This window comes from Anolis sagrei, chromosome 11 (genome assembly GCF_037176765.1).
Source record: "Anolis sagrei isolate rAnoSag1 chromosome 11, rAnoSag1.mat, whole genome shotgun sequence".
Lineage (NCBI taxonomy): Eukaryota > Metazoa > Chordata > Lepidosauria > Squamata > Dactyloidae > Anolis > Anolis sagrei.
Window position 1 is genome coordinate 17,242,501 of NC_090031.1, and position 17,500 is coordinate 17,260,000.

At 39.2% G+C, this 17,500-nt stretch overlaps 1 protein-coding gene across 1 annotated transcript in view; it reads right to left on the reverse strand.

The window, feature by feature from the left end:
* The window catches only part of FAM78A (family with sequence similarity 78 member A), a 22,905-nt gene extending 10,109 nt beyond the window's left edge, over positions 1-12,796 (reverse strand). The window contains exon 1 of the mRNA XM_060757159.2: positions 11,333-12,796. The gene's annotated coding sequence lies outside the window, so the exon portion shown is untranslated. The remainder of the gene's footprint in view (positions 1-11,332) is intronic.
* Between the last annotated feature and the right edge of the window lie 4,704 nt (positions 12,797-17,500).

A 17,500-nucleotide genomic window follows, 5' to 3' on the forward strand; every position in this document is an offset into this window, starting at 1 on the left:
ATAATAAACAATACTAATCACCTCTCAACAAAAGTTTGCTCGAGGCACTGTCAGGCCATTATATGCTAATCAAGGTGGTCAGTTGAAACATTCACACCTAGCTCCAGCAGACAAGAGTCCTTTGTCCCACCCTGGTCATTCTACAGATATATAAACCCTTTTTCCTAGTTCCAACAGACCTCACTACCTCTAAGGATGGTTGCCATAGATGCAGGTGAAATGTCAGGAGAGAATGCCTCTAGACCATGGCCATACAGCCCGAAAAAACCTACAACAACCCAGTGATTCCGGCCATGAAAGCCTTCGACAATACATTGAACAATACTATTGCTAATTAATACTAAATAGTAATAAGAGTCACAATAAATAATAATACTTAATAATAACAAAACAGAATAATAATACTAAATAATAATACTAAACATTAATAGTACTAATACTAAATAATACAATAAATAATAAGAATAAAAGATTATAATACTAAAGAATAACAATACTAAATAATAAGAATAAAGAATAATAATACTAAAGAATAACAATACTTAATAGTAATAGTCACAATAAATAATAATAATAATAAACAACAATAATAAATAATACTGCTAACAATACTAAATAATAATAATACTTCATAATAATAATGTCACAATAACTAATAATAATACTAAACAATAATAATACTAAATAATACCAAATATAATACTAAATAATACTAATACTTTATAGTAATAGTCACACTAAATAATAATTCTAAATAATGACAATACTTACCAATAATACTAAAGAATACAAATACTAAATAATATTACTAAATAATAATGTCACCATTAGTAATGCTACTAAATAATAATCCTAAATAAATAAATAACAATCATCATCATCATTACTAAACAACAACAATAATAATAACTATGTAACATAATTTTTGTTTCTGAGTTATCAGTGTCATTTCCGAATCGGTTCAATCATGGAAAAAGTTGATTAAACTGCCCAAACTTTGTTTCTGCCGGAGAGACTTCCTGCTTTAGCACGTTTTTGCTCTAGTTTTTCAATGACTCTCTCATCAGAAGAGTCTCAACCCATCCAATCTAGTTTGTGGCAGCCACAAAAACAAAGTTTCTGAACTCTAAAAAAACTCTAAAATTGCAACAGCACAACAGAGAGGAAGCAGGCAGGGACATTTAATTACCTCTCAACAAAAGTTTGCCCCAGGCACAGTCAGGCCATTGTATGCTAATCAAGGTGGTCAGTTGAAACACTCACACCTAGCTCCAGCAGACAAGAGTCCTTTGTCCCACCCTGGTCATTCCACAGATATATAAACCCTTTTTCCTAGTTCCAACAGACCTCACTACCTCTGAGGATGCTTGCCATAGATGCAGGCGAAACATCAGGAGAGAATGCTTCTAGAACATGGCCATATAGCCTGAAAAAACCTACAACAACCCAGTGATTCCGGCCATGAAAGCCTTCGATAAAACAAAGTTTCTGAACGACTACTTTCAAAGTCAGGACCACACAGTTAAACAGGAAACAACACTTTTGAACCAGAAGCAGAAAAAATTACAAATGATGTTACATAGTGTAATCACATACTGAATAATAATAATAATAGCCCCAATAATAATAATAAAAAATAATAATTATACCAAATAATAAATAATATGAAAATAATATTAAACATTCACAATAATAATAAACTAACCATCTTACTAAATAATAATAAATACTAAAATAATAATAAATATTCACCATAAAAATAATCATCTTACTAAATAATAATAATAAATATGAAATTAATAACAATACTACAATTATAAATATTCACCATAATAATAAAATAATCATCTTACTGAATAATAATAATAAATAATAAATAATAATAACAAATATTCACCATAATAATAAAATAATCTTACTAAATAATCATCATCATAAATATGAAATTAATAACAATACTGTAATAATAGTAAATATTCACCATAATAATAAAATAATCTTGCTAAATAATAATAATGAATACAGAATTAATAATAACAGCACTATAATAATAATAAATATTCACCATGATAATAAAATAATTATTCAATAATAATAATAATAAATATTAAATAATAATAACAAATATTCACCATAATAATAATAAAATAATCTTACTAAATAATAATAATGAATACTAAATTAATAATAACAGCACTACAATAATAATAAATATTCACCATAATAATAAAATAATAATCTTAATAAATAATAATATTGAATACTAAATTAGTAATAACAGCACTACAATAATAATAAATATTCACCATAATAATAAATTAATAATCTTACTAAATAATAATAATGAATACTAAATTAGTAATAACAGCACTATAATAATAATAAATATTCACCAAATATTAAAATAATAATCTTACTAAATAATAATAATAAATACAAAATAATAATAATAATAATACTAAATAATAATAATAAAAATGCTAAATAATAATAATAAATATTCTCAGTAATAATATACTAATTCATAACCTTAAGTACCAAATAATAATAATAATAAATATACACAATAATAATAAAACCATAATCTTACTAAATAATAATAATTATAATAAATACTAAATTATTATTATTATTAAAAAACAATAATCCTAATCATACATTCAATGTTCTTTTTAAAGGGAACAGAATACAACACAAAGGCCAGAATTCTGTATGTCACTCATATACCTACTTTTGTCCTCAATTCACACCTTGAAAAAAGTCTGTTTTTTCCCCAGAAAAACAAACCCCGGTAAATAAAACAGCGCAATACATAATACATCAAGAGAGCTTTGCCGCTGCATCAAGTTTGGCCTCTTTTGCACTCGAGACCAGAAGCAAAAAAGGGGAAACGTGTCCTGTCAACTGGGTTCCCCTCCCTTCCGTTTGGGGAGATGGGTGCCCCCCGAAAATGCACCAAAATCAATGTATTTTTCCGAATGCAGGCCCTTCCAGACCTGGATCTGGGGCCAAAGGAAGCCCAAGGGGGACCTTTCCCAAGTGACTTGCCTGAGTCTCCCTAGCCTTGGAAGGAGCCTTGAAGGCACTCAGACCTCGGCCGCCTTTGCGCTGATGCTTCCGCCCCCCTTTCATCGGAACACAGAGACTTCCTTCCTTCTTCCTCCAGAAACCCTAACATGACACACGCCATGGGCTGCTGCCCGGCCGCCAAAGGAATCCTCTTTTTGGCTTCTCATTCATTCATTCATTCATTCATTCATGAGCCATTGCATCCTGCCTGAGTGACACCAGGCAATAATAATAATAATAATAATAATAATAATAATAATGCGATCCAATACAAAAAGCCAGTAGAGTGATCTTGTTTGCTGTGCACTGGTCTTGTTGTGTCTGTAATAATAATAATAATAATAATAATAATAATAATAATAATAATAAAAAATCTTTGAATCCGGCTTAAGACCATGCGCCAATAATAATAATAATAGTAATAATAGTAATAATAATAATAATGCGATCCAATACAAAAGCCAGCGGAGTGATCTTGTTTGCTGTGCACTGATCTTGTTGTGTCTATAATAATAATAATAATAATAATAATAATGATAATAATAATAATAATAATTTTTTGAATCCGGCTTAAGACCATGCACCAATAATAATAATAATAAATATTTGAATCCTGCCTGAGACCATGCACCAATAATAATAATAATAATAATAAATCTGATAATAATAATAAATCTTTGAATCCTGCTTGAGACCACATACCAATAATAATAATAATAATAATAATAAATCTGATGATAGTAATAATAATAATAAATCTTTGAATCCTGCCTGAGACCACGCACCAATAATAATAATAATAATAATGGTAATAAATATTTGAATCCTGCCAGAGACTATGCAGCAATAATAATAATAATAATAATAATAATAATAATAATAATAAAAAATCTGATAATAATAATAATAAATCTTTGAATCCTGCCAGAGACTATGCACCAATAATAATAATAACAATAATAAATCTGATGATAATAATAATAATAATAATAAATCTTTGAATCTTGTCTGAGACCACACAACAATAATAATAAATCTGATAATAATAATACATTTTTGAATCCTGCCTGAGACCATGCAGCAATAATAATAATAATAAATCTAATAATAATAAGAGTAATAAATCTTTGAATCCTGCCTGAGACCACACAACAATAATAATAAATCTGATAATAATAATAAATTTTTGAATCCTGCCTGAGACCATGCACCAATAATAATAATAATAATAAATCTAATTATAATAATAGTAATAAATCTTTGAATCCTGCCAGAGACCACGCACCAATAATAATAATAATAATAATAATAATAATAATAATAATACATGTTTGAATCCTGCCTGAGACCATGCACCAATAAAAAAAAATGTAATCCCTCTTCCTTTCCCCTCTGGGTAATAAAATACTAATACTAATAATGTCATCATCTCCATATTCCTTTCTGTTCAATAATAATAATAATAATAATTTCATCTCCCTTTCTCACCCAACTGTTGCGATACATAAGAACATATGGCTGCTATGTTGAGACACAAAGGAACGAAAGAGATACATAGGGACAAAGTCCCATGTTCCTATGACTTTATTCCTATGTTGAGATCCATAGAAACCAAAGGGATACATCAGAACTTAGGAGCAAAGTCTTGTGTTCCTATCACTCCTATATTATGTTGAGGTACATAAGAACATATGACTCTTACGTTCCTATGTTGAGATCCATAGGAACAAAGTCTGATGTCCCTGTGACATTATAAAGTCTTATGACTTCATTCTTGTGCTAATATGACTTCTATGTGGAGATCCATAGGACCAAAACCCAATGTTTCTATGACAAATAGCTATGATAAGGAAACTAACTGTTTTGAGTTGCTTTCCCAGCATGTGCTTTTATCTCAAGAGTCTATGTTGGCTATTTGTGAAAGAATAAGAGACATAAATGGGCAAATATTTGAAATAAAGACTCTGTTACAATCCTTTATGAGCCAGACTAAGTTTTGGCAGGACCTTCCTTTAGCAAACCATACAGCTAAGGACGAACGAGGGAAACCTGCAAAGGAAGCCAACCCAATTCACGCCAGAAGAGAAGCCTCCTCGCAGCAGAAAGGCCCACTGCAACTTAACCACAAACAGCTGGTCTTTCATATAGAAGATACACGCTTAAACTGGGGTAAATGGAGCAGTAAAAATAGGATTCTGACATCTCTTAGCAGCATCCGACAGAGATTTTGCCCAGTTTTCTGTGTGCCCAGGGGGGAGTCTCTCATTTGGTATCAGCCATTGATTCGAGGTTCTGCGTTTGAGCCTGCCACTTTTGGACTCTCACTGGGGTGTTCCAGCAAGTAGATCTTAGACAACTATGTCTTGATGTAAGTCGTTGACGTGCTGGCTGATACCCAAACAAGGGATGAGCTGGAGATGTCTCTGCCTTGGTCCTTTCACTATTGGTTGCTACTTCCCGGTGGATGTCAGGTGGTGCAATACCGGATAGACCAGTGGTTTTCAACCTTCCTAATGCCACAACCCCTTAATACACTTCCTCATGTTATGGTGACCCCCAAGCATAATATTATTCTCGTTGTGACTTCATAATCATCCAAATTCACCGATAACAAGAACCGAAGAACAGATGAAAATAAATGTGGAGTGCAACCAAGAGCTGATGCCGGAGACGACCTCAGACTCAGCTCAATGGGAAGGAAGGCCCTCTCGTCCTTAGGTCCAACTCACAGAATCCTCCACCCTCGAACAAAGAGCAAGGGAAAGGAAAAGGACTTTGGGCAAAATGATTCAAGGTATCAAAGACATAAAAGATATGGACACTCTGCCATCCGGAAAGAGGAAACGATCAGATCAGAGTCTCCCAAGCCGAGAGCCAAGAACCCGATGAATCCCCCCAACAAGTTGCCCAAAACAATCAGGACTCCTCAAATTTAGGGAATCCTGGGCTCAACATGACACAAAATCCACGGGAAACACCAGAGTCCCCAAACGACAATTATACTCAGCCGAGACATTTAAGCTCTAATGCAGTGTTTCTCAATCTGGGGGGTCGGGACCCCTGAGGGGGTCGCGAGGGGGTGTCAGAAGGGTCGCCAAAGACCATAAGAAAACACAGTATTTTATGATGGTCATGGGGATTCCATGTGGGAAGTTTGAGCCAATTCTATCGTTGGTGGAGTTCAGAATGTTCTTTGATTGTAATGAACTATAAATCCCAGCAATTACAACTCCCAAATGTCAAGATCTATTTTCCCCAGACTCCACCAGTGTTCACATTAGGACATATTGAGTATTCGTGCCAAGTTTGGTCCAAATCCAAATCCAGCATTGCATGAGTCCACAGTGCTCTCTGGATATAGGTGAACTACAACTCCCAAACTCAAGGTCAATGCCCATCAAACCCTTCCAGTGTTTTCCATTGGTCATGGGAGCCAAGTTTGGTTCAAATCCATCGCTGGTGGATTTGAATGCTCTTTGATTATAAATGAACTATAAATCCCAGCAACTACAACTCCCAAATTACAAAATCAATCCTCCCCCAACCCCACTAGCATTCACATTTGGGTGTATTGGGTATTTGTGCCCAGTTTGGTCCAGTGAATGAAAATGCATCCTGCATATCAGATATTTACATTATGATTTACAACAGTAGTAAAATGACTGTTATGAAGTAGCAATGAAAACAATATTATGGTTGGGGGTCACCACAACATGAGAGACTGTATTAAGGGGTCGCAGCATTAGGAAGGTTGAGAACCACTGCTCTAGAGGCATCACTACCAACAACTTATTACCATCTACACAACAATTACAAGAGGCGGGTGCTCACACGAGGAGTAAGACATCCCAAACATGGTCCCATAGCTCAGCAAGGGGGACCACATCCCACCCCAAAAATGGTTGTGTAATCATGGATGCAGATGACGAAACACAAACTCAGGAATGACTAGAGAGTTTCAGAGTGATGTTCTTATGTTGAGATCCATAGGAACCAAGAGATCCATATGTGTTCCTAAGACTTTATAAAGTCCTATGACTTTATTCCTATGGTGAGATCCATAGGAACCAAAGACATACATCAGAACTTAGGAACAAAGTCTTATGTTCCTATGACTCCTATGTTCCTATGATGAGATCCAAAGGAACGAAGCACGATGTTCCTATGACATTATAATGTCCTATGACTTCATTCCTACGTTTCTGTGACTCCTTATGTTGAGATCCATAGGAACCAAGAGATCCATAGGTATCAAAGAGATACATCAGAACTTAGGGACAAGTCTTAAGTTCCTGTCACCCTATCTTCTTATGTTGAGATACACAAGAACATATGACTCCTATGTTTCTATGTTGAGATCCATAGGAACCATTAGATCCATAGGTATCAAAGAGATACATCAGAACTTAGGGACAAGTCTTACGTTTCTCTCACCCTATCTTCTTAGGTTGAGATACACAAGAACATATGACTCCTTTGTTTCTATGTTGAGATCCATAGGAACCATGAGATCCATAGGTATCAAAGAGATACATCAGAACTTAGGGACACGTCTTATGTTCCTGTCACCCCTATCTTCTTATGTTGAGATACACATGTTTCTATGTTGAGATCCATAGGAACCAAGCCCTGTGTTCCTATGACTTCATTCCTATGACTTCATTCCTATGTTGAGATCCATCGGAACATAGGAACAAATGTCGAGATCCATAGGAACCGAGCCCTGTGTCCCTATGACTTCATTCCTATGTTGATATCCATAGGAACAAAGGAGATACATCAGAACATAAAAACAAAGCCCTATCCTCCTACCATTCCCATGTTTCTATGTTGAGATACATGAGAACATATGGCTCCTATGTTGAGACACAAAGGAACCAAAGAGATACATAGGAACAAAGTCCCAGGACTCCTATATTCTTAAGTTGAGATATATAGGAACCAAAGACATACATCAGAACTTAGGAACAAAGTCTTATGTTCCTATCACTCCTATGTTCTTCTGTTGAGATCCATAGGAACAAAGCCCAATGTTCCCATGACATTATAACGTCCTATGACTTCATTCCTATGTTCCTATGACTATGTTCTTATGATGAGATCCATAGGAACCAAGAGATCCATATGAATCACGCCCTGTGTTCCTATGACCTTATAAAGTCCTATGACTTGTTTTGTATGGTGAGATCTATAGGAACCAAAGAGATACATCAGAACTTAGGAACAGAGTCTTATATTCCTGTCACTCCTATCTTCTTATGTTGAGATACATAAGAACATATGACTCCTATGTTTCTATGTTGAGATCCATAGGAACCAAGCCCTGTGTTCCTATGACTTCATTCCTATGTTGAGATCCATAGGAACAAAGGAGATCCATCGGAACATAGGAACAAAGTCCTATCCTCCTATGACTCCTATGTTGAGATACATGAGAACATATGGCTGCTATGTTGAGACACAAAAGAACCAAAGAGATACATAGGAACAAAGTCCCATGACTCATATATTCTTAAGTTGAGATATATAGGAACCAAAGACATACATCAGAACTTAGGAACAATGTCTTATGTTCCTACGACTCCTATAGTATGTTGAGGTACATAAGAACACATGGCTCCCATGTCTTTATGTCGAGATCCATAGGAACCAAGCCCTGTGTCCCTATGACTTCATTCCTATGTTGAGATCCATAGGAACAAAGGAGATACATTGGAACATAGGAACGAAGTCCTATCCTCCTACGACTCCCATGTTCCTATGTTGAGATACATGAGAACATATGGCTGCTATGTTGAGACACAAAGGAACCAAAGAGATACATAGGAACAAAGTCCCATGACTCCTGTATTCTTAAGTTGAGATATATAGGAACAAAGCCCTATGTTCCTACGACTGTCTTCCTATGTTGAGATACATTGGAACCAAGGAGATACATAAGAACAAAGCCTGATGTTCCTATGACATTATAAAGTCCTATGTTCCTGTGACTCCTTATGTTGAGATCCATAGGAACCAAAGAGATACATCAGAACTTAGGAACAAAGTCTTCTGTTCCGTGACTCCTATGTTCCTATGTTGAGATCCATTGGAACTCAGGAACAAAGTCCTATCTTCCTATGACTCCCATGTTCCTATGTTGAGATACATAAGAACATATGACTCCTATGTTGCCATAGTTCCTATGTTCTTGAGATCTATAGGAACAAAGTCCTATGTTTATAGAGTCTTACTATTTTGTTCCTATATCGAGAAACATAAGAACATAGGAACAAGTCCTGTGTTCCTATGGTGAGGTACATAAGAACATATAGCTCTTATGTTGAGATCCATAGGAGCCAAGTCCGTATTCCTATGACTTTATAAAGTCCTATGATTTTATTCCTATGTTGAGATACATAGATATATAGGGACAAAGTCTTACGTTCTTATGTTCCTGTGTTGAGATGTTTCTATGGCTTCTTTCCTATATTCCCATGACTCCTATATGTTGAGATCCATAGGAACCAATCTATGACTGTATTCCTATGTTGAGATCTATAGGAACAAAGTCCTATGTCCCTATATTGTTAAGTTGAAATATATAGGGACATCTATGTTCTGATGACTCCCATGTTCTTACTTTGAGATATATAAGAACATACAACATATAGTAATAATAATAATAGATACATAGTCTCCTTTGGGGAGATAAAGTGGAGTATAAATAAATATAATAATATAATATATAGTGATGATGGTGATGATGATAATAGATGCATAGCCGCTTTGAGTGCCCTTTGGGGAGATACAATAATAATAATAATAATAATAATAATAATAATAATAATAATAATAGACACATCTGCATTGGGCACCCTTTAGGGAGATAAAGCAGGATATAAATAAATATAATAACAATCATATAATATATAGTAATAATGATAATAATAGATACATAGCTGCTTTGAGCGCCCCTTGGGGAGATAAAGCAGGGCAATAATAATATTAATATTATTATTATTATTATTATTAATAATAATAATAATAATAATAATAGATGCATAGTCGCTTTTAGTGCCCCTTGGGAAGCTAAAGCAGGGCAATAATAATAATAATAATAATAATAATAATAATAATAATAGATACATAGCTGCTTTGAGTCTCCTTTGGGTAGATAAAGCAGGGCATTAATAATAATAATAATAATAATAATAATAATAATAATAGATGCATAGTCGCTTTTAGTGCCCCTTGGGAAGCTAAAGCAGGGCAATAATAATAATAATAATAATAATAATAATAATAATAATAGATACATAGCTGCTTTGAGTCTCCTTTGGGTAGATAAAGCAGGGCATTAATAATAATAATAATAATAATAATAATAATAATAATAATTTTTAAAAAGACGCATAGCCGCTTTGAGCACCCATTGGGGAGATAAAGCAGGGTATAAATATAATAATAATAATAATAGACGCATAGCTGCTTTGAGTTAAAACAGAGTATAAATAAATAAATATAATAATAATAATAATAATAATAATAATAATAATAATAATAGACACATAGCTGCTTTGAGCGCCCTTAGGGGAGTTAAAACAGAGTATAAATAAATATAATAACAATAATAATAATAATAATAATAATAATAATAAATGCATAGCTGCTTTGAGCTCCCTTTGGGAAGATAAAGCAGGGTATAAATAATAATAATATAATAATAATAATAATAATAATAATAATTTAAAAGAAACAGCTGCTTTGAGCACCCTTTGGGGAGTTAAAACAGAGTATAAATAAATATAATATATAGTAATAATGATAATAATAATAGACACATAGCTGCTTTGAGTGCCCTTTGGGGACTTAAAACAGTATAAATAAATATAATAATATAATATATAGTAGTAGTAGTAATAATAATAATAATAGATGCATAGCTGCTTTGAGCACCCTTTGGAAAGTTAAAACAGAGTATAAATAAATATAATAATATAATATATAGTAATAATAATAATAATAATAATAATAATAATAGACGCATAGCTGCTTTGAGCACCCTTTGGGGAGATAAAGCAGGGTATAAATAAAAAAACTAATAATAATAGTAATAATAATAGTAATACTAGGACTCAAGTGGAGGCTTCTCCTCCTGCCTTCCCTTGGGAAGGAGCCCTGTTTTTTTGGGGGGGAAGGACCCCTTGGGATGCCCTTCCCTTTCCCTCTCCGGGTGGGGAGTTTGGGGGTCCTTTTGGGGGGGCTGTGGGGGCCTCCTTACCTGCTGGGGGGCCTCTCCTCCTCCTCTTCTTCCTCCGCCGAGAGGCTCTGCAGGCGGCGCGCATCCCTCGCCTGCGACCCCCTTAGTGACCCAACGCCTTCCTCACAATCGAGGAGGATGAGGATGGGGAGGGGGCCGTCCCCCGGGAAACGCCGCCTGAGGCTCCCTGAGGAAGGAGGGGGGGCGGCTCAAGGAGAAGGAGGACACCGCAGGCACTTCCCTCCCTTCTTGGCTGCTCTTCCTCCTCTTTACTCCTTTTCTCTCCTCTTCTTTCCTCCCTTCTTCCTCCCAAGCCAGTTCTATCCAAAGTACAAAAGAGGAGAAGCTTGGGAAGGAGAGACTTTGAGGCCAAGAAGAGTCTTCTTCCTCTGCAGTTCTCTAAGGGTTTTCTTCTTCCTCCTCTTTGCTCCTTTTCCCTCCTCTTCTTTCCTCCCTTCTTCCTCCCAAACCAGTTCTATCCAAAGCTCAAGAGAGGAGAAGCTTGGAAGGAAAGACAAAAACAAGAAGTGTGGAGGTCAAAGTGAGCTGCAGTTCTTCAAGGGTTTTCTTCCTCCCCCCTCTTTACTCCTCTCCTCTTCTTTCCTCCCTTCTTCCTCCCAAACCAGTTGTGTCCAAAGCACAAAAGAGGAGAAGCTTGGGAAGGAGAGGCTTTGAGGCCAAGAAGAGTCTTCTTCCTCTGCAGTTCTTTAAGGATTCTCTTCCTCCTCCTCTTTGCTCCTTTTCTCTCCTTTCCTCCCTTCTTCCTCCCAAACCAGGTCTATCCAAAGCTCAAGAGAGGAGAAGTTTGGAAAGAGAAGCAAAAACAAGAAGCATCAAAAGCTGACTTTGGAAGAGCCTTCTTCCTTCCTCTGCAGTTCTTTAAGAAGAGTTTTCTTCCTCCTCCTCTTCTTTCCTCCCTTCTTCCTCCCAAACCAGTCCTATCCAAAGCACAAAAGAGGAGAATCTTGGGAAGGAGAGACTTTGAGGCCAAGAAGAGTCTTCTTCCTCTGCAGTTCTTTAAGGGTTATCTTCTTTCTCCTCTTTGCTCCCTTTTCTTCCTCTTCTTTCCTCCCTTCTTCCTCCCAAACCAGGTCTATCCAAAGCACAAAAGAGGAGAAGCTTGGAAGGAAAGAACAAAACAAGAGGCCTCAAAGCCGACTTGGAAGAGTTTTCTTCTTCCTCCTCTTCTTTGCTCCTTTTTCTTCCTCTTCTTTCCTCCCTTCTTCTTCCCAAACCAGTTCTATCCAAAGCTCAAAAGAGGAGAAGTTTGGAAAGAGAAGCAAAAACAAGAAGTGTCAAAAGCTGACTTTGGAAGAGCATTCTTCCTTCCTCTGCAGTTCTTTAAGAACAGTTTTCCTCCTCCTCCTCCTCTTCTTTCCTCCCTTCTTCCTCCAAAACCAGTTCTATCCAAAGCACAAAAGAGGAGAAGCTTGGGAAGGAGAGGCTTTGAGGCCAAGAAGAGTCTTCTTCCTCTGCAGTTCTTCAGAGGTTCTCTTCCTCCCTCTCTTTACTCCCTTTCTCCCCTCTTCTTTCCTCCCTTCTTCCTCCCAAACCAGTTCTATCCAAAGCTCAAAGAGCAGAAGCTTGGAAAGGAGAGACTTTTAGGCCAAGAAGAGTCTTCTTCCTCTGCAGTTCTTTAAGGATTCTCTTCCTCCTCCTCTTTGCTCCTTTTCTCTCCTCTTCTTTCCTCCCTTCTTCCTCCCAAACCAGGTCTATCCAAAGCACAAAAGAGGAGAAGTTTGGGAAGGAAAGGCTTTGAGGCCAAGAAGAGTCTTCTTCCTCTGCAGTTCTTTAAGGGTTATCTTCTTCCTCCTCTTTGCTCCTTTTCCCTCCTCTTCTTTCCTCCCTTCTTCCTCCCAAACCAGTTCTATCCAAAGCACAAAAGAGGAGAAGCTTGGAAAGGAGAGGCAAAAACAGGAGGCGACTTTGGAAGAGCCTTCTTCCTTCCTCTGCAGTTCTTTAAGAAGAGTTTTCCTCCTCCTCCTCCTCTTCTTTCCTCCCTTCTTCCTCCCAAACCAGTTCTATCCAAAGCACAAAAGAGGAGAAGCTTGGAAAGGAGAGGCAAAAACAAGAGGTGTGGAGGTCAAAGTGAGACTTCTTCCTCTGCAGTTCTCCAAGGGTTTTCTTCCTCCTCCTCTTCCCTCCTCTTCTTTCCTCTCTTCTTCCTCCCAAACCAGTTCTATCCAAAGCTTGGAAGGAGAAGCAAAAACAGGAGGCGACTTTGGAAAAGCCCTCTTCCTTCCGCTGCAGTTCTTTAAGAAGAATTTTCTTCTTCCTCCTCTCCTCCTCCTTCCTCTTCTTCTTTCCTCCCTTCTTCCTCCCAAACCAGTTGTATCCAAAGCTCAAACGAGGAGAAGCTTGGAAGGAAAGACAAATACAAGAGGCGTTTGGAAGAGCCTTTCTTCCTTCCTCTGCAGTTCTTTACAGAGTTCACTTCTTCCTCCTCTCCTTCCTTCCTTCTTTCTCTCCTCCTTCCTTTTCCCTCCTCCTCCTCTATTCTTCCCTTCTTCTTTCTCTTCTTCCCTTTTCCAAACCAAGGAAGGGAGGAAGGAGAGTGTGTGCCTTCCTTACTTCTCTCCTCCTCTTCCTTAGGATGATTCTTATTTATACCCTGCTATTCTCTTCCTAAGGAGGCTGTCTACTTCCTTTCTTCCTTTCTCCTTCCCTTCTTCCCAAACAGATTATATCCAAACCGAGGAGAGGCTCGAAATGTGCCTTCTTCCTTCCTCTCTCCTTCCTCCTTCCTTCCCAATCGGGGAGGTTGATCCTGGGGAATCTTCTTCTTCCTCTCCTCCTTTTTCCTTCCTTCCTTTCTTCCCAGTTGGGCAGGAGAAGCCTTGAGGATGAGGTTGATCCTGGGGAGTCTTCTTCTTCCTCTTTTCTCTTCTTCCTTCCTTTCTTCCCAATCGGGGAGGAGAAGCCTTGAGGTTGATTCTGGGGGATCTTCTTCTTCCTCTCCTCTCTTCTTCCTTCCTCTTTCTTCCCAGTTGGGCAGGAGAAGCCTTGAGGATGAGGTTGATCCTGGGGAGTCTTCTTCTTCCTCTCCTCCTTTTTCCTTCCTCTCTTTCTTCCCAGTTGGGCAGGAGAAGCCTTGAGGATGAGGTTGAACCTGGGGAGTCTTCCTTTCCTCCTCTCCTCCTTTTTCCTTCCTTCCTTTCTTCCCAATCAGGGAGGAGAAGCCTTAGGTTGATCCTGGGGCGTCTTCTTCCTCTCCTCCTTCTTCCTTCCTTCCTTCCCAGTTGGGGAGGATAAGTCTTGAGGATGAGGTTGAACCTGGGGAGTCTTCCTTTCCTCCTTTTTCCTTCCTCTCTTTTTCCTCCCTTTCCCTTCTTCCTTCCTTCCTTCCTTTCTTCCCAATTCGGGAGGAGAAGCCTTGAAGAGGAGGTTGATTCTGTGGGGTCTTCCTTTCCTCCTTTTTCCTTCTCTCCTTCCTTCTCTCCTTCTTTCCCTTCTCGGAGGAGGAGGAGGAGGTCTGGGCTCTTCCTCTGCGGCTCCTCTCTTCCTCCTTTCCTTCTTTCCTTCCTTTGCAGCAGCCTCTCCTCTCTCTTCTCTCTCTCTCTCTGCTTTCCTAGGAAGGCTCCAAAGGCAGGTCCAGCCCGGGTGCCCAAGGCGAGAGGAAGAAGAAGAGGAAGAGGAAGGAGGAAGGGAGGGGGCTCCGTGCCTTCATCGCGGACCCTCCGGCGCTTCTCCCTCCTCCTCTTCCTCCTGATGCGGAGAAGAAGAAGAAGAAGGAGAGAAGGAGGAGAAGGAGAGCCGGCGGCAGAGAGGACGAGCAGAGAAGGAGGGAGGGAGGGAGGGGGAGAAGAAGGGGAGGGAAGGAGGCGGCCTCCTGATTGGATGCCTCCCGGGGAGCCCCTCCTCCCCCTCCCTCCCCCCTCCCCCCCTCTATTGCGCTCTCATGTCATCCCTCCTTCCTTCCTCCCTTTCCTTCCTTCTTCGCTTCCCATCTCCTTTCCTCCTTTCTATCTTTCTCCCCTCTTGCTCTCTTCTCTTTTTCCTTCTTTCCTTCCCTTTCCACCTTTCTGTCCTCTTTCCTCCCTCCTTCCTATCTTTCTCTCCCCTCTTCCTCTCTTTCCTTTCTTCCCATCTTCTTTCCTCCTTTCTACCTTTCTCCCTCTCCCTTCTCTTTTTCCTTCTTTCCTTCCCTTTCCACCTTCTTGTCCTCTTTCCTCCCTCCTTTCTTTCTCTCCCCTTTTCCTTCCTTCCTTCCCTTCTTCCTTCCCTTCCCATCTTCTTTCCTCCTTTCTACCTTTCTCCCTCTCCCTTCTCTTTTTCCTCCCTCCCTTCCCTTTCTGCCTTCCTGTCCTCTTTCCTCCCTCCTTTCTATCTTTCTCTCCCCTCTTTCCTCCCTCCCTCCCCCCTTTCCTTCTTTCTTCCCTTCCCATCTTCTTTCCTCCTTTCTTTCTCCCTCTCCCTTCTCTTTTTCCTTCCTTCCTCCCTTCCCTTTCCACCTTCCTGTCCTCTTTCCTCCCTCCTTTATATCCTTCTCTCCCCTCTTTCTTTCCTCCCTCCCTCCCTCCCTTTCCATCTTTCTTCCCTTCCCATCTTCTTTCCTCCTTTCTTTCTCCCCACACCCTCCCTTCTCATTTTCCTTCCTACCTTCCCTTTCCACCTTCCTATCTTTTTCCTCTCTTCCTCCTTTCTATCTTTCTCCCCCTCTCTTTCTTCCTCCCTCCCTCCCTTCCCTTTCCACCTTCCTCTCTTTCCTTCCTCCCTCCCTCCCTTCCTATCTTCCTGTCTTCTTTCTTCCCTTCTTCCTTTCTATCTTTCTCCCCCTCCCTCCGCTCTTTCCTTCCTTCTCCCTCACCTTCCTTCCATTTTTCCTTCTTGCTTCCCTCCCTCTTCCTTTCTATCCTTCTTCCCTTCTCATTTTACTTCCCTTTCCACCTTCCTTTCTATCCTTCTCTCTCCTTCTCCCTCCTTTCCTCTCTCTCTCCCTTCCTCCCCTTTCCATCTTCCTGTCTTCTTTCTTCCCTTCCTCCTTTCTATCTTTCTCCCTCTCCCTTCCGTCTCTCTTTCCTTCCTTCTCCCTCTCTTCTTCCTTCCATCTTTCCTTTTTGCTTTCTTTCCTTCCTTCTCCTTTCCTTCCTTCTCCTTTCCTTCCTTCTCTTTTCCTTCCCTTTCCATCTCCCCTCCTTCTTTCTTCTCTAGTTCTTCATTCCTTCCTTCTATCCTTCTCCCTCCCTCCCTCCTCTCTTTCCTTCCATCCCTCCTCCCGCCCTTCCTTCCTTCCCTCCTTTCCTTCAATTCCTTCTTTCTTCCCTCCCTCCCTTTTAATTTTTCTCCCCTTTCCATCTTTTTTCCATCCATCCATCCATCTTTCCTCTCTTCCTTCCTTCCCTTTCCATCTTCCTTTCTCCTTTCCATCCTCTCACTTTCCCATCCTCTGCCTCCCTTTTTCTATCCTTCCCCTTCCTTCCTTCTTCCTTTCTACCCTCCCTCCTTTCCTTCTTTCCTACTAATTTTCCATCCCTTTCCATCTTTCTTTCCTTCCTTCCTTCTTTCTTTCTATCTAGCCTTCCTTCCTTCCCTCCTCCTTCTTTTGTCTTTCATTCCTCCCTCCCTCCCTCTTTTTTTCCTTCTGTCCTTCCCTTCCCTTTCCATCTCCCTTCCCATTTTCCTTCCTTTCCTTTCCCTCTTATTTCTTGCCCTCCTTCTTTTTTTCTTTTTGTCCTTTTTTCCTTCCTCCCCACACTCTCCCTCTCTTGTCTTGTCCTTTTTCTTTTTTTCTTTCCTTCCCCTTTCTTTCTTTCTTTCTTTCTTTTCATCCCTTCCTTCCTTCCCCTTCTTTTCTTCCTCCCTTCTTTCTATCACCTCCCTTCCTCCCTCCCTTCTTTCCTTCCTTCTCCTTTCCTCCTTTCTCGTTCCCTTCTTCATTGTCTTCCCCTCCTTGTCTCCCACTTTTGAAATAAAGAGAATGGACTAAAAAAAACAACAACTATGGATTTCTGACTCTAAATGGCAAAACTCTCGGCCTCCCATTGCCTAGAGCCAGGGCAGTGGCTCCAAACTGCATCCATTCCACTGTGTGGATGCGCATGGGAAGAGGCCTATTTCAGGAAAGGCCACAAAAAGGCCAAACAGGAAGGGGAAGCCGCTGCCTCTGGCCATGGCCGATAAGCAAGTGCCCCAAACAGGAGCCGCTGCTGACAAGGCTTCTTATCTCTTGGCAAAGGCACAGACGTTGCC